Genomic DNA, 23,213 nt, shown 5'->3' on the forward strand with positions numbered 1-23,213 from the left:
CAGCATTGGAATGCCTCTCAGCGCTCCACTCTCTGGGTGTATGGAGTCACCTCGTTCCAAAACTAACTGGCTTCTCCTGCCCCTCTGCCTTTGCATGTGCTGTGCCCACCATCTGGAATGCCCTACTGGTCATTTCCTCTTCCTTTACCTGGCCAATTCCTGATCAGAAATCACTTCCCACCAGGATGTCTCCTCTTTTCCTCCTTTGGCCACCAAAAACTTGGGCTCACTTTTATGAGAGCACATACCAAAAAGTATTACATTTCCTTACTTTCTCAACTTCCTCTCCCCTCCCCCAGCCCCACAGTAAGATTTACTTGTGTGCAGGGACTTTATCCCTTATGTCCATAAATAAATTTCTGAAAAAGGGGTTGGGACACAGGTTTTTAATAGTTATTTGTTGAATGCATTGTTCCATGCAACCCTGTCCCTTATTAGGAAAAAAAAAATGTTGAAAAATCTCTGAAGAGCACTTTTCCCACTGCTGGTGAATTGGACAGGTCACCCTTGGTCTGCAGCAGTGAAGACAGACACACACCAACATAAACGTATGCAGCAGTGTGTGGATGGCATTAGCTCTTAGAGCTGCCGATCTCACAGTAAGACTTGGGCTTCCACTCATTTTGCAGGTGCTGGGATGGACATATAGGACTGACAAACACTCCAGTGCTATTCTCTGGCCCATTTCCTACAATGACCAGTGCCTTGGAGCTGGCACCCCAAATTCTATCCTAGTCACTGGGAGCATTCTGGGGAGGTATAGAAAAGTGTTGCTTTTAAGGCATGTAAACAGGCTGAACATTGTTGAAAAGAATGAGAGAAATTAGCTTAACTACCTTTGGAGGGAAAAGTGTGGCTGATTTTTCTTTCATCACCTACCCTTGTTATAGACTTGCAGCTCCTTGATAAAAAGAAAGGATTATAAACCAGGGAAGGTGGTGGATTTGGGGTCATTTGCATAAAGGATACAGGGATAAAGTGGGGTAACAACCAGAGAAAGCAAAGAACTCTACCAGGACTTGGAGAAAAAAACACAGAGGGACTTCTGGGTTTCTTCCCAAGTGGTTGTGTCCATACGAAGCTAGGGAGAGAGGGAGAATTGCCTCTTTCATGTTGCTCATGCTGAAAGTCCCAGGGCACTTTCAAGGTATCGAAAACTCAAGGAGAGGCAGCTATTAATACAGGCACAACCTTCAACCCAATGGGCGTGGGGCGCACTGCTCAGAGGTGCTCTAATCAAAAGTCCCCAGGCCGTAGGCTCTATCTCAGGTCAGTCGGTTATACCTACTCTGCTTACTATGTCTTTCTGCAGCATCCAACCTGCCCAATGGAGAGGAAGAAATGGAGGCCGCCGAGAAGGATCAGCGGGATCCTGCAGCAAGGGCACCACTTGCATGTGGCTTCCCACACACTGTCACCTCTTCTGAGGTGAGATAAAGGAGCATCGCTGCTGACTACCTCAGCATGGTTTTTCAGAGGGACAAGTGAGAAAATCTGACTAAAAATACTTTGTAAATTGTAAAGGTGCTATACAAGTGTGAAGTAGTATTATCAGTGCTTTATTTAGCTGCAGTTTGCATCAGCACGGTATACTGAAATCGCTTGTGCTTTTGCTCAAATAAATATTACCATTCCTATTTATATGGGTGCACCTACTCTGCAAGCCTTCTGCCCTTGGCTCCTGCTATGTTCTGGACCTGGTACATCTTCCTTGCTTCTCTAACTGGCAAGTTCCTAATCGTCCCTTAGAACCCATCACCAGTTTGAGCCCCTTTCCATCTCTTGCCCTAGTCTTCTTTCACGACACTCCATCCATTTCGACTATGGATTTACCATAGTGGGTGGCACTGGCCATCTACTTGCTTGTCTTTCTGATTAGACTCTGAGTTCCCTGAAGGCAGGATCTATGACGTATTAGTAGATATAAGTTTATGTGCCAATGCATGAAATATATCCTGTGTCTGCTCCACTGACAGAACAGAGTTTGCTCCACTAAGAGAGCAGAGTGGTAACATATTCACTTTTGTTATCGTGTGACACACCTGGAGTTATGTGTAATATGCACATAGTGGAGACTGTAAAAGTCGTGATGGTACTGATCACAACAAGCCATGGCTGAACGCTCATCGAGCACTAGGCACTGGGTTAAGTAGCAATAGGAAGCTGGTGCTACTTTTCCAAATGTGCAGATGAGGAAATAAAGAGGTAATCTACCTTCAGTCAGAAAACTACGTAAGTATCTAGGCTGAAGTCAGCTTGACTCCCACGTCTGTGGTCTCAATCACGGCACCAGAAAAAGACAATGCTGAAGAAACGGAAAGGAGAGGAGAAAAAGGAGTTTATAATTTATTAAGATGAGAATACTGTCACATTTTTAGCTTGATTTTATCATTGGTATTTTAAGATGCAAACAGCACTGTTTTCCTCCACATCCCTTCTGCCAGTATAATGACCTAGCAGGTAATTGTCTCAGACAAATAAACAAATAAGGTTTCTATAAAAGAATGAAATAGGAGGAATTGCATGCAGGAAGTGAGCTAAGATCCTGCCTCCGTAGGTCTTGGGAGTTGGTTTCCACCTCTTCCTTCAACCTCTACCTTTGAAGTGGCGAGAGACCTCATTTCTACCATCCTTGACCCAATATCAAAGCCTTTATTTCCAGGGATGACAGAGCACGGGTGCAGCAGAGACCCTCCCCCAAGTAAGGGAACCTCCTTGCTCAAGTGCTCTTGTATGGAAACAAAATGCGGGTGGAAGGCCTGATGGTCTCCTTTGGCTCCTATGTCATTCAGAGTTAGAGACAGGCTTCTACTGGAGTGGATGTGAGGGGGAGCATTTAAGGGAGGTAAGTCTCCACCTCTGGGAGGCTTGTCTACTTTTCTTACTTTCTATCTTCAGTGACCAATAAGAGAACAGTAAAGGGTGAGGTTCTCATCCACACACTATCGCAACCCCACGGAATGGCTGGAAATGCAGTGTCAATGTATGAAACCCAAGGAAGGAGCCATAGGGTAATGGCTCATCTGTTCACCATGTCTGAGAATAAACACCCTCATAGAATCCAGTGAGGAAACAGGGTTTAAGAATATCCTGGCTCCACCACCCATTAGCTATTTGACCTTGGAACAACTACTTCACCTTGCATCCGTTAAAAATAGAGAATAATTAGACTTATTTTAAAGGGTTGTTGTGAGGATTATAGACTTAATACACAGATAACCCTTAAAACAGTGCCTGGCAACTAGGTGCAGTAAATGTTAGCTATTATTATAGTTGTTGCTGTTAGTAGTATTATTAGGGTCGCTCTGCTTTCTCTCTGCTGTGTCCCCTGCCCTGTGATAATCTAATCTTTTCTGAAGACCTCTTCTGGTGATTTCAGTATCATCTTCTATGTTCCAAATTCCCTTTTGTAATACTCTTTGGAAGACTGGACAAAGAAGCTGCCTTCAAACAATTTCCTTGTTCTGGCAGTAGTAATAGGTTACCTAAATCAACCACTTAGCAATCAGGTGAGATTCTCATAAATGTGGCTGTCAGCACATTAGAAGCTAAGCATTTTGCCAGTGTAAGTGTACCAAATACATTATTCTTCTTGCGATACATCACACTCTCAGGCCCGCCTCTAATATCTATCTTACTAGAAAAGAGCCATGGAACAGATGATTAAAAGCCCTGACACCTGACTTGTTGGGGAAGGCTGGGGGGCGGGAGGTTGGGGTGGGGTAAAAAGAACACGACTAGATTCCCAGTAGCGGAAAAATCAGCCCAAGAGACACTGAACTGAATTTCTTGTTGTGGGAAAGGTGAATAAGGGCAATGGAGCACTCATTCCTGGAGCATTCCAAAAGCAGGGGTAGAGGTCACAACATCTTCCCGTCCATGGTGTTTCAAGAAGCTAGACTTTCAGTCTCTCAAAGGGCTAGACATATGGTATGGCAGTTTAAAATCATGGTCCCCAAATATTTTCCTACTGTTCCCATTTACAAGTGGATATACATATCCTCCCCTTGTATCTGGAATATGAGTGCTTGATTAATAGACTGTGGCGGAAGTGATGTTTCAGTTTCAGAGCCCAGAATTTAATAAATGGGCAACTTGTTGAACCCAGCCACTACAGCAGGAGGAAGCCCAAGCTGCTTGTGGAGAAGCCTCAGTGAAAAGGCCCATGTGGAGAGGGACTCAGGCCGTGGCTCTGGACTCCAGCTGAGCCCCGGGCAGACAGGGAGCACCTAATGGCCCCCATGTTAGTGGGACATCTTACAAGCGGATTCTACAGCCACTAGTTGAGCCATACCAGTTGACACTACGTGGAGCAGAGACCAGTCTCTCTGCTGAGCTCTGCCCAAATTGTAGACGCGTGAGTTAAATGATTTTTTTTTTAAACATTCGATTTGGGGATGGTTTCTAATGCAACTAGATAAATTGATATACTCCATGTTTTGGGGAGAATACTTTCCTGAATCCTTTCAGGTATTCTATCCAGAAATATTGCTTTCTTCGCTCTCTCCTCTTAGGCCAGCTGAAGACTAAAATTATCTGTCAGAGCTGGAGGTATTGCAGAAACACAGGAAACCTTTGGTCAGAATGCAGATGCTATGACAATTCCCCAACAACAGTCTTCAGATTGTCTTTCTATGTGTTGTACAGTACAGAACTTGTCCCTAAAAATTACCATTCTCTTAATATCAGGCTTCTTCTTATTAATCATAGAAATACAAATTATATCAATGAAGCACAACTTTACACTAGTCAAATTAGCGGGCTTTTTTTTTTTTTTTTTAAAGGGTATTTAATGTTGGTAAAGTTAGGACAAAATCAATATATTGCCCATGGCAGGATAAATGAGTATAACGATTTGGAAAATAATTTTGCAACGTGTAGCACACACGCTCCTATCCATGCTCATTAACAACACGAACCTTGACTCAGGAATTTGACTTCTCATAATGTATCTAAGCAAATAATCTAAAGTACGAAGGGGAAAAAAGGAACTTTGTTAGCGAAAGATGCTTATTGTAGACTTATTTATCCTGGGGAAAAAACTGGAAGCAGGTTAAAGTTCTAAACATAGAGAAGCGGTTAAAATAAAAGTAAATTACGCCAGCCTCGTGGAATGTGATGCAGCCATTAAGATGATAATAATGAAGAGCAACAATTCTCAGCTTATGATGTAATTTAACTAAGTGGGGAAAAAATCAGAATATAAAACTATTTTCCCACTGATTACAACTTTATCAAAACAGACACACATAGGAAAATATTAAAAGGGACCAGATAAAGACAAAATGAGTCATTTTATGTAACAGTTTATATTGGTTTTTTTCCCCCCTTTAAAAACAAAACTTGGTATTTTTTAAATATTTAAGAAAGGAAGGATGGAGAGATGATCCTTTAAAAAAAAAAATCACTCTCCAACCCAATTAAGCTAAACATTTTCTTAGTGTTGACAGTTGTTGCCCTTCTGTTGAACACAACCAAGAACTAATACTTGGATCCTATGGAATATGTTTTTTGAAATATATAACTTACTTAAGATGGTAACTTCCTAGAGAATAAGTCTTTTATCATTTTATGTCATATTTATACTCTAGATATTCAGTAAGACAAAACAGAGATAATCTAGAATTGAAGTTAAATTAGCATATTATAATTTTGGTTTTTCTGATCTCCCCTTCCAACCTCCTACTTTTTCCTTCACGAGCTTCTAAAATATAAAGTGCTAAAATGAAACCAGCAACAATTTCTATTTTGAGAGTGAACTTTAATCCGATTTTCACAAAGATTCATGCCAATTCAAAATCACTGATGTTCTCTTGGTGCTAGTAATATAGTGATTGCCTTTTGCATTAAAAGTTAAGCACTACATTCACAAAGGAGAAAGAAAACCTGGCTTAGCCTTCTCAGTGGTCAATGTACACCAGCAAAAGCAAATGGAAAACTGACTGCAATTGTATACTTGGATATTTAAAGCCATAACCCTTTTTTACCCCAGTTGTTCAAATATTGGCATTAAGGTCTACTTTCTCTACTCTAAAAACATACACAGAAAAATGGAGAAGAAAAACCTGGTTTGGTCAAATCCCAAACTTCATCGAAAAGCCCTGTGAGTGCTGTGGCAGGGAGTAAGGGTGCTTTCTCTCCCAGCCTTCTTGCTCTTTGCTGGAGTCATCTCCCTACTTCACCAGGATCCAAATAAGCATCAATCTAAGGTGCTAGTAAACTTTTATTTGAATGTGTAGCAAGACATTAAATACATGTTTTCATACACTAATTTCCAGGTGAAACTCTTTACATTTTACCTTAAAGATAAATGGCTGCTGGAACACTGAATCTATTTCAGAATTTTAGTCACATTGAGCCATTTTTCTTAGTCATAAAATAAATGCCAAGTAATTCTGCAATTCTCCCTTTAGTAGTAGTTAGAGCAACAAGAAGTCAGACTTCAGCTCTCTGTGGCCCTTTTCAAGTCAGCCCACTCAATGCTAATACAAACGTAAACATGTCAGTCAATCAACCATTAGGGCTGAAGAAATACCTTGGGAGCTAAAATGTAAACTCCTATTTGCTTCCAAGGCTTCTAAAGCTAAGCAACCTACTGCACATAATAAAACAGGCAGAAGTCAAGATGTTCTACTCCAGGATAAAATAAAATTAAATAAGCTTAAATTAAATTAAATTAAATTAAGTAAATAAACAAACCCCTACACTGAGTACCTTTTAGGAGGCCCGAAGACATGATACTTTTAGCTCTTCAAAGCAGAAAAAAATTACCATTCTCTTTCTCTCTCACACACATACACATACAATCTAACGTATTTGAGTTGTTTAAAAGAATCTACATTAACACCTTTTGATCAGTGTCAAAGTGAAAACTGCTTAATATTTAAGTGATGAAATCTGTAGCACTAAGCATCATGGCTTTGATCTTAATTGGCTCCTGGTACTGGGACTTACACTGGAATTGTTTGTCGGCTTTTAACACCACAGAAAGTCCCCATCTCTTTTGCTCAAACAGGCTGACAACATGCTTGTCAAGTGGAAAGGCCCACTTAATGATGCAAATGTTTAGGTAAATGATTACAGACACTTGGAGCAGCAAATTCTCTTGTGATCTAAAATTTGCTCAAGTAGAAGGTAGGTGGCTTCAGGCAGAACTGAAGGTGTATCTACAAATGATGGTTACTGAATCTCAGTTAATTTAGAGTGGTTTTTCTTTGAAATCTCTTTATTCATTGCAGTTTGCTGGTGACCTCAACTTGATAAACAAACAAACATGATTTGTATCTGAAGTCTATGCTCACCATTAAACAGCTAGAAGGTTTCACTCGGAATTGTAACAGTGCTCTCAGAGGTATCAGAATGCCTGAACCAGACAAGATCTTGCTTTTCACACCAAGTAAATGCAGATTCATGGGTGGTACCGCTTCTTTACGCATTGGAGAGCCTGGATCTCTGTAGAACCAGATATTTGGGCCACAATGAAGACAGTGGCGCTTTGCCTAAAAGTTAACACTGAAATATCAGACTACATGGAATACACCCCGAGCTGGCATTCACTTGGTATCACATTGTGGGGTGTTTTAATCGGGTAGTGCCCAAGCCAGAGGGCTGACTAAATACTCTGATTATCATCTTGCAATATACAAAACTTCTAGGATTATAAATTAGAGAATTTTCAAGGATGTTAAAATTTGTATATTCGATTTTTAAGGCCTTGGATATAGATTTTTTTTTTTTAAGTGTGGCGAAAGTACTCAATTGAGTTAAGCCTCCCCTGGGACATTAGCATAAAATCTATAGAGAGCAAAGAATAGATCCAAACGAAATGAGCAGAATAATGCCAATGCTCCATCAATTTGATTTTATGTTGTAAAAGCACCAAACAGCATGTTTATGTAGGCCTAAGTCTAGAGGTCATAGGTTTCAACTACACAGCTCAACTTCTCAAGAATCCTGATTTCAACTTTTTTCCTTTTGATCCCATAATCCCCACGTCCTAATTTTGAGTTCTGAGAGTACAGTCACCACAGTTATCACCCAAATCCAGGCCTGACATCGTTTTACTCTGATGTCTTACTGTCTTGAAGTGTGAAGATTACCAGCAGTGACTCTGAAGACTGTGTCTATTCTGCCTTAGTTTATAACAGAGATAACAAGGCCCAGGGAAATTAGGCGGTTTGAGTATTAATATAGTGGGAACTTAGAGCCAGGGTCTGTGACTCTCTCCAACTCCTGTCTGTCTTCTCAGATCAACATAGAATAAACACCACTGAGGAAAAGGAGCCATCAGAACAGACTCCACAATTTGCAGGGGCCAATGCAAACTGAAAATGTAGGGCCGCTTATTCAAAAATTATTAAAAATTTCAAGATGTAGATGCTACAGCAGAGCATTCTAGGCACACATCCAAGTGTGACAGCACAGGTTAACATGCCCACGAAACTGACCCTCAGTGCGGTTATTTCAATACTTACTAGGCTTTCACTCTTTGAAGGCAAAGGGAGAGACTGGCTCTTTGAATACTGACAATGCTCAAAAATTATCCGCTGGCTGGATACATGAATGAGTAAGTGAATGAGTGAAGGAATGCACCTAGAAAGCTACTATTAAGACCCAGGGTCAGGTCGAGTTAACACAGTAAGTCACCACGAGTACTTGGTCCATTATTTAAGTGTCACAATTCACAATCTGAAAATACTTCAGAACATAATAAACTCTCCCAGCCCCAACACAAATAAGTTGCCAGAACCATGGCCTAAACCTGAATGGCAGTGTGTACCTGTGGTAGCATTACTGTGCTTTTATGTGCTCAAGAAATGCCAACGTCTTACCAGAACTGTTTTGTATTTTTTTTGTCTCTTTCTGCATTTAGAAGTAGCCATCCAGATGTTTAATGGAACCTATCCATATGCAAACTCTACAAGCCCTTCAGTTATGAATATTTCATTCATTGCCAGGCATCCTTAATTTGAAAACAATAGTAATAATAACAAAAGTACTACAATTTGAGTTTTTATGTCAGATACAATGTTAAGTGCTTTGCATATATTTCCTCCCGAAGAAAAACATCATAACATCTCTGTGGGTACATATATTATCCTAACTTTTTCATAAAGAAAAAAGGCTCCAAGAGATTGAGCGGCAGAATCAAAATTTGGCCTTAGGACCATTTGGACTCCTGGAAACTAATAGTTATCTGGAAGGAATATAGTGTAGGCTGGATATACAGAGAACACACTGCAAGGGTTGTTGCTTATCTTTAAGGAGTGCGACTTTTATTTGCTAAGGCCTGAGTGAAGTTTCACTTTGGTGAACAAAAATACAACCATAAAACACTGAATGTAGAAATTTCCGATACTGAAAATCTAGGTGGTTAATTTTACAGCTTACTGCAAATGCAGATCAGTTGTACAAAGACAGGTACAAAGTTGAACAAAGACAGCACCTCCTCACCCACATTTTATGGGGTCTCAGGACTGATTTATTGCCTTACTCTACCAGGAAAAGAGGTGGAACAGTCCAGAGTGAAGGAAGAACCCAGCTAAGATTACATTCAGGGAGCCTGCAATGTATTTAATTAAGGGACAAGAAAGAAAATAAGTGCGTAAATTTCCTCTGTAGATACAGGATTTACAATATGTAACCAAAATACATTAAACTTTTACTTCAGAGCTTCAGGAATTAATGGTTTTCTTTCTGAAGAAGGAACCATGAGAAAATGTAAATTTATAGTCATGAAATGTCTCAGAGTTGAAGAGAATACAGTTAGTATTTCTGTCTCTACCTATCAAGAGATAAAAGTGCCTTCGTAATTATGGCTTATATTTATTATGATATTTCATAGTGTTAATCTGGCAGAGGGATCTTATTTCTCATTTAGAACAAGATACAGGAAAAAAATGAAGAAAAAATATGGAAGCATAATGAAGGCATTCATTTGATATATTCTGTCCACTTTCTTGTAGCATTGTCCTCCAATGTCTCGTCTTTTATATTTTTTAATTGCCTAATTAAATGAAAATTGGGTTCTAGGTATGCAAAATTTTCGAATAGTGGCAGAAAAATATTTCTGGCCAAACACCACAGTTTTATAGCTTGAGTGCATTCATGAATGTGTTTATGTAATATACACTGTATGTACATAATATGCATATATAACAATGTATAAATACAAACACTTTGTAATAAAATGTTGATTTTCTTCCTGTATCTATTGGTGAGTTTCTTTCATGGAAGTCAATTGTGGTGGTGCTGGTGGTGGTCCCACCCCCCTGCCCAGAACTGCATTAGGCTTCGGGCATGAGCAGGTGTCATGATTCCATCCATAGAGACATAGGGGAAGTCTGTTCCTAGGAAAGGTTTCTTAGAAGACTTGGTCTCTTGATATGTTCGATTCTCATCTGGAATGTGCCAGTCTTAATGAGAACATGAAAAGAGCCAGCCGAGGAGAGACTGACAGGCTAAGAGCAGAGAACATAGAAAGCATGCGAATCTTTGATGACATTGTTGAGCTGCAGAACTAACCCACCCTGGAGCCACCCCATCTTAGGACTTCTTATTATGTGACTTAATAATACGTCCTCATTGTTTAAGCAATTTTGAGTTGCGTTTTCTGTGTTTGTAGCCAAACCCTACATGACGGAACAGCTATTGTGTTTTAAGAAGTATGCTGGCCAATTTTACTCATTCACTCTAATTAATTTCACATCTCTTTATTATAAGAACTGTTCTCTCCATTTAACAGAAAAAGAAACTAAGATTCTTAGAGAAACTAATTTCTTGCATCTAGTTAGCAGATAGGGCAGGATTCCAATCGAAGTCAGTCTGACTTCGAAAGTTATCATTTAAAAATCTCTGTATGTGTTCATGTATACAAGGTCAGACAATTAAATTCGCGAACTCATCCTAGAAAAAGTGCTCCATACCTCATTGCTGAATATCACTACTGTCACCCTCGAAGTACTCCCCTTGGGAAGCTACGCACCGACGCCAGTGCCTAGTCCACCCTTCAAAGCAATTTTGGAACTCTTTTTCTGGAATGGCCATCAGAGCTGTCATCGTACTAACCCTTGATGTCCTGAATGTCATCAAAACGTCTTCCTTTCAATATTTCCTTTATCTTCAGGTAGAGAAAGAAGTCATTGGGGACCAGATCAGGTGAGTAGGGAGGGTGTTCCAATACAGTTATTTGTTTACTGGCTAAAAACTCCCTTACAGACAGTGCTGTGTGACCTGGTGCATTGTTGTGATGCAAGAGCCATGAATTGTTGGCGAAAAGTTCAAGCCGTCTAACTTTTTCACGCAGCCCTTTCAGCACTTCCAAATAGTAAACTTGGTTAACCGTTCAGTTGGTATAAATTCATAATGAATAATCCCTCTGATATCAAAAAAGGTTAGCAACATCATTGCAACCCGTTCGCAAACGTAATTGTCAAACCTCATAAGTTGGTTGTATTGAATTTTTAATATATATCAACACTTACATACCTACAGTGCAGGTGTTACCATTTATCTCATATTTGACTCTGATAAAATGTTAAAAATAGTGGGGCATAATTGAGGGAATATGCAACAAAACAAAGAGAAAAGTAATCATTACCAAATTTCCTTATCCATTGTGAGTTACTTATTTTCCTTCTTGTAGGTCAGATAATCCAAAACTCTATTTTTGTGGCTGAGACATCATGCTGGATAACAACTGCATTAAAAACTTGTCAACTAGTACAGAGTAATGAGTAAGTGTTTTAAGGGAGATATGTCTCTAAAGAAAATACTGAATCAAAGATGACAAATATAGGGGCTACCACGCACCCTCCCTTTTTCATAGGAGAATTTGCTAATCAATCAAGGCATTCTTTTTCTCCCTGACCTTGGACGTGCTCCCACAAATCTCTACAACACAAATTTCAGCAGTCATTACCAAGCAGTTAGGTTTGGCTTTCTACTTTGAAACTCATTTGCCCTGTCTGTCCTACACACAAGTTCAGTGGGGGTTGGCTCTTCGGGGATATAACTGAAAATTACAGGGAAATTGTGCAACGGTAGTGTATCAACCCCAGAGAGCCGAATGAGGTGCAATTACTGCTAACTGAAAATATTATCTATCCGTGTCTGAAAATTCAGTCTAAAAACTATATTAGCAGCAGTGAAGTTTAAGTGATCCCAAAAGAAAAGGGCAAAGTGTTGTAAAAATGTAAATGGCAATAATAAATTTGAGAAGTTGGACTATTTTTGTCTGTCTCTTTTTATAGATAGCTATATGCCCATTTGTGAAGTGGATTCATAGTTTTTAAATCACCATTATCTGATCCTACTACCTAGGTAATTAAAATACGAAAATAAATATAGCATTAAGGAATCCTACTACTAAAAAGCCACTTGGAGATCTTCTAGACTCTCTCAGCTGCCCATCCCCACCTTACTTTGTTCTAATGAGAAAACTAAAGCCTGCGAGGCCAGTGCCTATCCATGGATATCAGGTTGCCTAATAGTTGAGCCAGGCTAGGTGTCCAGACTCCCAGCTCTGTCCTCTCATCCCTTTCTGAAACTGCTCTGACAGCCTTGTCAGTGATGGGTGTACATTTTGAACTTTAAAATTACATTAAACCTTACAGGTTAGCTAAGTGTGTGGCAAAGGAAAGAGAGAGACAAGTTTAGAGAGTGAGGGGTAGACTTCGAAAACTTTCTATAGTTCTTTGGAGACCTAGAAGAACACAGGCTCTTGTTTTTCTCATTGACCTCTGAGGGCATCAAGCCCCATGAGCTAGAGGTGGTCTTGGCTGTCAGTGGATGGGGTGGAGTAGGCTTACCTGAGGAAACCCATCCAACTGACCAGCAAAGCCAGAGCCAATGCCAGAGCTAGCAAAGGATGACTGGCTTATCTCCATCACCTTTTGTCAACCAATCTTTGCTGAAACTGGCAGCTCCATTAGAACACTTTCCCATAGTCCTCCAAAATGGTCCCCTGGTCCCCAAAATGCCCCTTCTTTATTCTGTCACCCCATGAAAGACAACTAGATTCAGGGACCCTGTAAGTTCATTAGGTAAGTAATATTCACCCTCACAAGAAAGAAAGGACTATATATATAGTACGCTTAGTACAAAGTAGGACATGAAGATCAGTAAGGTTAATTTTTGTGTTGTTACTACTATAATGATATTTAAAAGCCCCCGACTGATTGTTCTAAAAGTAATAGGGCCCTCCACACCACTTATTTTTTATGATTTTATTGTTTCTTCCACTGATCGAATCGAGGAGGTTCTATAGCAAGTGGTTGAGATTTGGGGCTTTGAAGCCAGACAGGATTAGGTACGAATTCTGACTCTGTCACTGTGTGTTCCTAGCAAGGTACACCAACTGTGGTGGACAGAATAATGTCCACACCCCTCCCCCAAGATGTCCACGCTCTACTTGCTGTAACCTGTGAATATGTTACTTGACATGGCACGTGTGATTAAATAAAGTATCTTAAAATAGGGCAATTTTTCTGGATTCTCTATGTGGGCCCAATGTGTAATCCCAGAGTCCTTAAAAGATGGAAGAGGAAGACATAAGTGTGCAAGAAGGAGATGTGACCATGAAAGCAGAAGTCAGAGTCATGGGCTGGCTGGCTGTGAAGATGGAGGAAGGGACCATGAGCAAAGGAGTGCAGGCAGCCTCTGAAGCTGGAACAGACAAGGAAACGGATTCGCCCTTGAGCCTCCAGAAGGAACAGCCCTGCCAACATGTTGACTGCAGCCCAATGAGCCCTGTGACTTCCAGAACTGTGAGGTGGTAACTCTGTGTTGTTCTAGGACTCTTCGTTTGTGGGAATCCTTACAATAGCAATAGGAACGTGATGCTCCTTGAACATTTTTGTCCTCATTGATAAAATGGGAATAAAAAACATATATGGCCCAAAGGGCTGATCTGAGGATTATATAAGAGAATGTAAATGAAAATACTTCAGAACTTGGCAGATTAAGAACTCGATAAATGTTCACTGTCATTAAGCATATAAAATCATCATATAGAGTAGGGATTTATATATTGCTGATTATAATAAACAGTGATTCCATAAGGTGTCATTCATTGTATCATAATAATACCCCCCAACTGAGCAGCACTTATCTGCTTCTCACCAAGCACTTTCACCTCTACTGTCTTATTTGATGCTCATTATAATCGTGACTCCACAGATGAGGAGAACGGGTCTCTGAGGGGACAGTGCTTTCCCTAGGTCACTCAGAGAGTGTGCTGTTGGCCAAAGCTGGAGTGCAGGTCATCTGATTCCAAATACAGTAGGCTCTCAATCTCATCACACAGCTTACAGAAATACGCACGGAATGCAGAATGTTCATATGAAACAAAAATGATAAGCCAAATGATGATGGTTGTTCATCGCACACCAGACCATTTCCCGTATGACCTCATCCAGGGAAGTGTTCTGCCAGGGCCTCTAGCCTCCGCTCCTCCAAGCGCAGCCCAAGTTCTCTCTCTAATGCATCTAGTCAATTGTGCAAAGCACAAGGGAAAAAATTCCATCCTGACCGCAGCAGGCAATCACCTTATGCCCTGAAGCATGAAGTTTGATTACCCTTATCTCAGTTTATCATTAAATCAAAAAATGTTGCTATGAATACTGGCTCAGGACTCCATTTATGAAATGATATAGGCCAGTCAGCAGAAATAAGTGAGTCCCCTTTTTCTTTCTTAATTTCTGCTCACGGTGAAGATCTTTTGCAAACTGGGGGGGAGAAAAAGCCTCTTTTGCTTTGAGCAGACTTTATCACGTTCTTCACTCTTTCATGAGCTAGCCAGGAACCTTTGACTTGTAACCATTCTCCCGGTGATGCAGGCAAAAGGTTTCTGATCTACTACCCACTGGCCTGCCCACGTGAGCCTTGACGTCTAAAGCCTTATTTGGATGGGAATCTACACTCTGGCTACACTAGAGACTCATTTCTCAAAGTGTGGTCAAGGGACAAAACAGGGCGCAAGTCACTTGTGGTGTTTGTTAAAAATGCAGACTCCTGGGCCCCATTCCAGACCCATAGGTGCTGGGGCTCTGGAAATTTGCGTTTTAACCCTATGTGATTCTGATGAATTTTAAAGTGTGAGGACCACTGGTAGAGATCAAAGAAGTGGGTGATGACAGGGATGGTCTACAAGTGCCTGAATTTCCACAGTACTATTCAGGTTTTCATGAGCCCGGGAGGCCATCAGCAGAGAACACATGCCAATCATCCACCTTGTCCTTCAGCACAGCCGACAATGGCAGTGAGATTTCTGACATTATGAATCTGAAACATCTGACATTCGGGTGAGGGATACGCAACCAGGCGTCACGGTCTGGGGTCAATCTCCAGGCCACTGGACCTCTCCTGCCAAACTCCCCTTTTCAATCTGGCTGAATTTGTGGCAAGTGTAGTGGGGTGGGGGTGGAGGGTAGTTGGTTGTGAAACTGGCTGCCAAGTCTATGTATCAGTTAAAGAGATATGATAAAATCTCACGTGAGAAGACAGCACAGTATAAGGGGGAAATGCATTGGCTCTGGAGCCAGACTGCATTTACTTGTAGTTAACAGACACTGAGATATATACAGCACTCACTACATGCCAAGCACTGTTCTAAGTGCTGTTCAAATATTAATTCATTTATGTCTCACAACAACCCTACCAGGCGGGTCCTTTCATCATCATCCACCTTTTATGTGGTGAAACAGAGGCTCAGAGACGTTGCGTAATTTACTCAAGATCACACAGCTTATCACTTACGCAGCCAGGACACACATCCCGAAAAGCTGGCCGTCAAGTTCATGTTCTTAAGCCGCCTACCACACTGCTTCTCGCGGAGCTCAGTCTCCTGCCCCTAATACTCATTAGCTGTTCGACCCTGGGAAACTTACTTATTTCCCATCCCTCAGCGGCCTCCCTGTGTAAAATGAGGATATTACTAATAACAGTACCCATCTCATACAATGATCAAACGATTTAATATATGCACTTGAAAGAGTGTCAGGCACATAGTCAGCACGGAACAAATGCTGGCTCTTAGCTATTAGTCTTACACTCTCAGGGGCAGTGTGAGGATTAAATGAGATAACATATGTAAAGTGCTAGGCACGGGGCCAGGGCACACGGCGAGCACACAGTAAGTGTTAGCTGTTATTATCAGTCAAGGCGAGCCATGCCAGTTTATTTTAGGTCTTGTCTGGAAGGCAACTGCGCTCTAGGCAGAGGCAGCATGCCCTTCACTTCAAAAAGTAACTGGGTGGGAGCCAGACTAATTACTAGACTCAACAGGTTCTCTGCTTTAAGTCAGTGGAATGTTCCTGAAAAGTTCCCGATACTAAATTTGTACATGCTTAATCCTTTCCCCCCATTGACCTATTTTATAATTTCTGATTGATCTTTCATTGGCAGTGATTCTTCAGACTTAAGAGTCTTCTCTCAGACTGTCTGTCATATAACTATTAACTTGTAAAGGACTTAAATATACCAAGGAAAATTGAACTACTGGAGCAATTCCTGGCCAAGCAATTGGCTTAATGATTCCCTAATGGGAATGTTTTCATTTTATTTTTCCTTTATTATGTGTTCTACTAAGCATGCTCATACTATAGAGAACTTCCAGTCTTTCTTCCCACAGAGCTTGTCACCTCCACTATTAAATGTAACCATGGGTTGCTCACAACTTATGTTAACTCAAGGGGTTAATGATGGCTTGGAAACCCTCATACCCAAATAGCCTTGCTTGGAGTAGGGATGGGCATGGGGAGAAGGCGGAAGGAGCTGATAAGGTAGGGTGCTGGGGGGGGCCACTGGTGGGGGGTGAGTTTATCCTGAAAGCTCAGATTCAGAAAGGGGTGCTGAATCCCCAGGGATTCTGAAGGATGGGGTTTTTAAAAAGGAAGTATTAGTACCTCTCCAAGCTGTTGACGGCTACTTTTTCACTCAATTCTGAAAAGGCACTCAATAGCTCCGACCCTATCCCTTGCAGTTTACCAGCCACCATAGGCTATCACTGCAACGTAATGAAAAGTTAAACTCAATTAACACATTTACTGAAATATTTACTGCACGTCTACTATGTGTCACTCACTCTGCTAACTTATAGGGGTGAGTAGGCAGTCCAGCCTCTTGGGGCCTGCAGTCTAGTGAGCACCCAGAGTCCAACTCATCTCATCCTCAGTTTCAACAGATTTCTACTTTCTCTTCCACTTCCTATCTCCACATTCCCTTCTCGCACCACTCCAAATTCCCACATATTATGCAATTTATTCTTTATTATAGAGTTTATGTCTAGAGTCTTTTCGAGTTTAAAAAAAAAAAAGATGAAGCTGATGAGGCAGCAATCTTCTAGTTTGGTTCTGCTAAACAACATTGTGAAGAGAAACCCTTCTTGCCAGATAATCTGAGGCAAGTCACGCCATGCCTTGCAATGTTTATGTGTGACACTGAACCAGTTGGGAGTTGACATGGGGGTTTTAGTACTGATCACGGAGCTGTTTACTAGTAAATCGTCACAAGACTGATCCCATTCATGCTGATGGCTTAAGCAGCAGGGCCATCTGTGGAATGACCAGAGACACTTAATAAGTATTTGTGGATTGCACGGCAAACTGCCTCTTCACACCTGAAATGCAAGTCTGTCCTAGGTTAGGACTTCACACGTGGGCAACTGACCGAGACCCTCACTCCCACCTCAGGGCCTTTGCTTAAGCTGTTCTCTATGCCTGGAATGCCCTCCCTCTCACGACCTCCTGCACTGTCCACCTGTCCAAATCCTACCTAGTTCAAGGGCCAGCTCAAATATCAGTGGCTCCACAAAGCCTTCTCTGACCACCCTCACCAGAAATAACCTCTTACTCCTCTCAGTTTCCATAGGTCTGTGTGTGTATTTTCTGGCACTTAAAACCTTCTCCATTTTATTTTGGCTATGTGCTTACCTCCGCTTTTCTATACTACTCAGCAAGACCCTTGAGCTCTGGAACCGTGTCATCTTCCTCTTTGAACCCTCTCCCCACCCTGGCACCTACTTGTGCAGAGCAGACACTTGGTAAAAATTAGCTGGATGCACAAATGGTTACCCCAGCAATGACAAAAACAGAAACAACTGCCACATTCTTTATTCCTTCTTCTTCTGCCTCTCCTCCTCCTCCTTCTGTAGCTTTTAAAAATACATTTAGTAGATCCACCAATTACCCAGGAGAGGTTTGGGGACTTACTGATCAATGTAGACAACTCTGCAGACCAAAAAAGCTTCCAGAGACCCTTAGAACGACAAGAGAGGCCCAGGCCAAGGTCGTTCAGACTCTAGGGGAGTCTGAGTCCCTCGACTGCTCACAGCCGGCTCCTGGGGAATGAACACGTTATTTTCTCAAAGAACTTCATCTGCTCTGGTTCCTGTGTGCCCGTTCCTCAGCGGAGTAGAAACTCCAGACTTTATTTTTAAATACAGACTCCAATAATAGGTTAAGTAAGTAACTACAGATCCTTCTGAGGCCTTACTATACATGCACCAACATATTGGACTTTTTAAAACCCGTATTTCCTGCCCATAAATACATGGTGAAAACCTTAAATTTCAGCATTATATGTAGTGGTAACGTGTACTTTTTTCCCCTCCCATGGGAATCCTGAATAAAAGAGAATCACAAAAAAATGCTGATGCATGGGTGACAATTTCTCAACAATGTTTTTGATGACTCATAGAGGTAAAAGGATTCTTCCACAACCGTAATGAAGAAAAATGTGTATTACAATCTAATACAGTCAAACTTTCCTCCTGGTGCCACTAATGCTTGCACAGCTACAGCTCTCACTGTCTTCGCTGATGGGGCCCATAAATACTCGTGGGAAATGGGACAAGGGTACATAATGGATCTTCACCTGCCAAGCCCAGGGAAATGAATGTCAATTGCATCCTGATGCAGAAGCAGTTTTTGGTGGAGAGTGATAAATATCGCCATTTGTCGTACGCCACTGTAATTTTGGACAATTTTGGCACCAATTTTGGAGAAAAATGGTGCCAGAAGAGAAGTGTTCCCGGCCACTTGAAGGGTGTGTCATATTTGGCCAACAGGAATAAAAATGAAAGACGACGACAACAATATGATTTAGTGCAGAGAAAGGTTAAAATTTAAGAGCATACCCATTCTGTTCATATTATTTCATTAAGTATAAAAATTTCCTTCAGAATCTGACTCTTTGATTGAAAAACAAATGTCAGAAATATCAGGGACTCAGAAAATTGCAGAATGGTCCTCACTCCTGGAAACAATTCAGTGCAGTAATGAAAATGTGGGCAGAGAGGTAAGGCAGACCCTGTCCAAATCCTGAAGAAACACCTCCCTGCTGTGTAACTTTAGGAAAATAACTTGACTTCTCAGAAGGCTGATTTTCTTTTTTGATACAGCACTGATGATAGAAGAACCTATCTCATGCAGGTGTTTGGGAGTTATGTGATATAATAAAGATCTGAGTATGGTGCCTAGAATTTAGTAAGCAGACCAACAAGTGGTAGGTATTGTGGTTGCTTCCCTTTATTCCTCTTCATCATCATCATCATCATCATCATCACTCGAAGGAGACCCAAGTTTTGGCTCCCTGAAGCTGCCTTTTGGGATGTTGATTTTAAGCTGTTCCTTAAGAAACAAAAGACTCAGGAAGAACTTTTGACCCTCCCCCCTTTTCTGCCTAAGAGATTCAGACAGAGAAACCCCTGCTTCAGGAAGGAGATTTTAGGATGTCGCCTAAGCCTAATTTGAATTAAGTATGGTAAATAGGAAGGCTTCAGGAAGGGGCCTGTTGGCTTGACACCCCGTGCCTCATTGTTTCTGTGTTGCCCAGCAAGGATTTGCCTGCCACGAGGTGCATTCCGCTCTTCTCAACTACCTGTAAGTGGCCCATTCTCACTTCTGACACCAAGACCCTGTCCCCCTTCCTTCACTCCTTTGTCCAAAATGTCTTCTATACCCAATGTTGCCTCACTGTGTTTGGAATTTTCACGCCTATTTGAATTCCCCACGCACATGTACTAAAATTTGATTTTCTCCAGTTACTGTCTCTGTTATTTTGATTACTATTAGCCCAGCTAGAAGAACTTAGTGGGTGAAAATTTTTTTTTAGGTCCCACTGCATCATCCTAGCTGTTATGTGACTGATTTCACTTGTAAATAGTCAAAGAAGCAAGAAGAGGATCTCTCCCAGAATGAGACACATCAAACTGCCCTTCTTCCTGTATCCAACTCCAAAAGCAGTACTTCTAATCATGTTTTTGTAAGCTTGGTAACATGACCTAACAAATACAGCCACCTAATTCCTGTCATTCTTGCTTTAATAAGCAATGACTACAGATCTCTTCTTACGTAAAAAGAAGAAAAAAAAGAGATAGAAAGCATTGGATGCTATTAGACCTGGGCCCCATAATCAGGCATATCACATGTTCTTCGTGACAAGTGATGAAGCAGTAACCTGTTTTCTCCAAAGAATTAGAGACAAGGTTTTTTCTGCTTTCAGTCATTTGGATCACAAGCTAAAAGGCTACTTCATGTCTTCCTCTTTTCAATAGACTGAATTCTGAAGGTCTAGGATGAGTGGTGTCTGAATGGCTCCATCTCATTCTGTAATTCTGGTGGTTTCATCGTATCAAGACTAGAGAGGCTTTCCTGTGGGCCATGTGAGGTTGGAGCAAGTACGCTTTTAAATGGAACATGCCACTGCAAGCCAGCAGGACCTTCCTGCAGGTGTGCCCCCAGAAATGGATGAAGGGCCCTGTGCAGGTTGCCAAACAATGGAAAGTTCCTGTTCTGGGTGTTAACTTGAGTTACCACAGCCAGACAATGCTGCCAGTGGTGTGGAAGAAAAAAATTGCCAGCTGTGCTGTTCACAGTCGGATGGTTTCTGTGTAGCTCCAAATGGTGATGGAGCCAGCAGCCTGTTGTAGCCAAGGGCAGGATGATGGATGATCTACATACTGTGTCCAAGTAGAGAGAATGGCAGAAGTTCACTTCAGGGTTGTTAAAATGCTAATCTGGGTGAGTTAACAAAAGCTTAATAGAAAAGAGAAGTTTGAGAAATAAGTACACCTCATGTGGTATCTCTATGGACCACCGATTTGATGGCCCTCGGTTACATAAACAGTTGCTTTTCAAAGTAAGAATGGTTCCTAGTTTTCCTGTTGGGAGGAATGGAAGCACCTTCAGTTATCAGCTGCACTACCACTGTTGTCAGGGGCTGAAGAGAAAAAGTCAGCCCGACAACAGCCACCTCAACTAAAAAGGATTATGATATGCTCAGTATTGTTCTATGATTTTTAGTCTCTCTGTGTATCACGTGACTACATCAAAACACACTTTTGCCCAACTGGAAGTTGGCAGCAGTTCACAAAATAAGCAGCAACCTAAGATTCTGGCTTTGGTAGATTGTAACACTGTCTCCATTCACATGAGCCACCAAGAAGAGTGTGAGCTCCCACTCTAATGACACTTTCATTACATGAACTACACTAAATACATTGAATTTATTAGTGTTAAAGGCAGGAGAGCTGGACTACTGTAAATACTTGGTATGGATAATCTTACTTTAAAATCTCTTGAATAAAATAATATGCTCACTCCAAAGGGTATTTACATTTCTTGCCATTCTCTATTTCTTTTCATTCTTAAGTTGAACATACAGAAACATGTTTGCCTCACCTGGTGTTGGAATATTGGTTAGCCTAGCTCCTTGCAAACAATGATACTCAGTAAATACTGAGTGGTTGGCATATCACAAGTGCCTCTTGCTTCCCCTAGAAATGAATCCAGAATATGCAGGTTTAAAGTCTATTAGGTGAAATAAAAGGTAATATTTTATCCTGCAATATGCTAAGGAAGGAGTTCACCTCCTATGGTTACACCAATAATGGTTAGGCATTCAGCCAGGCTCTTAACGCTGCATAAAATGCATCAGAAGGGTGAAAAATGACCCTGTTTCAGATGCATTTTTCACTCCTTGTATCTTAGCGAAATTCACAGGCAAGAACAATGACTAAGCTAATTACCAAGATTCATTATGATGGAGCAGCAAGAAGTAAAGAACTTCTTCAGTTTCAGTAAGTCCTGAACAATTATGGGCATCTTTGTGACTCAAAGCTCTGATTCCTACTTACTTGCCTGTGTGCCTTTCAAACAACAGAAACCACCACACGATGTGGAGGCACACTTACCCTGAGCAGTTACTGGACAGAACCTTCCTGTGCAGCAAGCAGCCAGTGATCTGGAGTCCCCTGGATTTCTAAGTTGCCCTTACTCTAAAGACTAAGAGGTTTACGTCACAGTCATCTTTCAAATCCATCAAACTAGGGGAGACATGAGCAGATGGTGCTATCAGAGGGTACCAAAAAAAAAAAAAAAAAGGAAATGGGCAGAATGCCCACAAATCTAAATCAAACTCAAGTTAACCAGCTGTTTGGTGATGGGGAAGTCACAATATTCCTGGCATACTGTCCTGCATCACAGAAATGTTTCTCTAAAAAGATTATGTATGTAGCATCCCTAGTAGAAATGAGGACAGGTAGCAATATTCTGCAGGAGCCAATAAGATAGTAGCTGGTTGTTAATCTAACTAAATGAGGCAATGGAAGAAAATGGTCTACTAAACAATGTATTTGGGTAATCTTAGGGTTATTTATTTAACTGTCTTTCCGAGAGCACATTCTAGAGACCCAAATCAAAGCACAGACATTAACTATAAAAAAACGAAACTCAGCTATGACTGAGCTCTAGTTTATTTACCTTCAGATGTTTAAGATCATGGTAATACAGGCCCAAATCTCAGAGCTTATCTGGTAATTTCTATTTATCTAAGCCAGGGTAAATGTTTATGAAATATTTGCCAGCCTGACAAAACATGCCTGTCATTCACTACCTTCAACATGACTACACACAACTTAATTTCCTGAGTTAGATACCTGAGAGAGCTAAGGGATTTTTTTTTTTAACAACATGAATAAACCAGCATCAAAACCTATTGTTTAAACCACCACAAGGATAGTAAAATCCTCACCTTGAGCTGTCTGCGATAAGACTTCTCAATTCTACAAGGAAAAAATACCTTGAAAAAAATTCTCAGAACAAGTATTTCTCCTATTCTGAGACAGACCAATCCAATTTAGAAAAACGTTAAACCTTTTCCTGGGACTTCAGCCTTTAAGTAAACAAAATTATCCACTTTATTGCCCCAAATAT

General features: G+C 41.0%; 1 protein-coding gene across 19 annotated transcripts in view; it reads right to left on the reverse strand.

Moving 5' to 3' along the window:
* The window catches only part of SEMA6D (semaphorin 6D), a 560,420-nt gene that overhangs the window by 33,213 nt on the left and 503,994 nt on the right, over positions 1 to 23,213 (reverse strand). The gene's annotated exons all lie outside the window — the stretch shown is intronic.

This window comes from Rhinolophus sinicus, linkage group LG03, assembly GCF_036562045.2.
Source record: "Rhinolophus sinicus isolate RSC01 linkage group LG03, ASM3656204v1, whole genome shotgun sequence".
Classification (NCBI taxonomy): domain Eukaryota; kingdom Metazoa; phylum Chordata; class Mammalia; order Chiroptera; family Rhinolophidae; genus Rhinolophus; species Rhinolophus sinicus.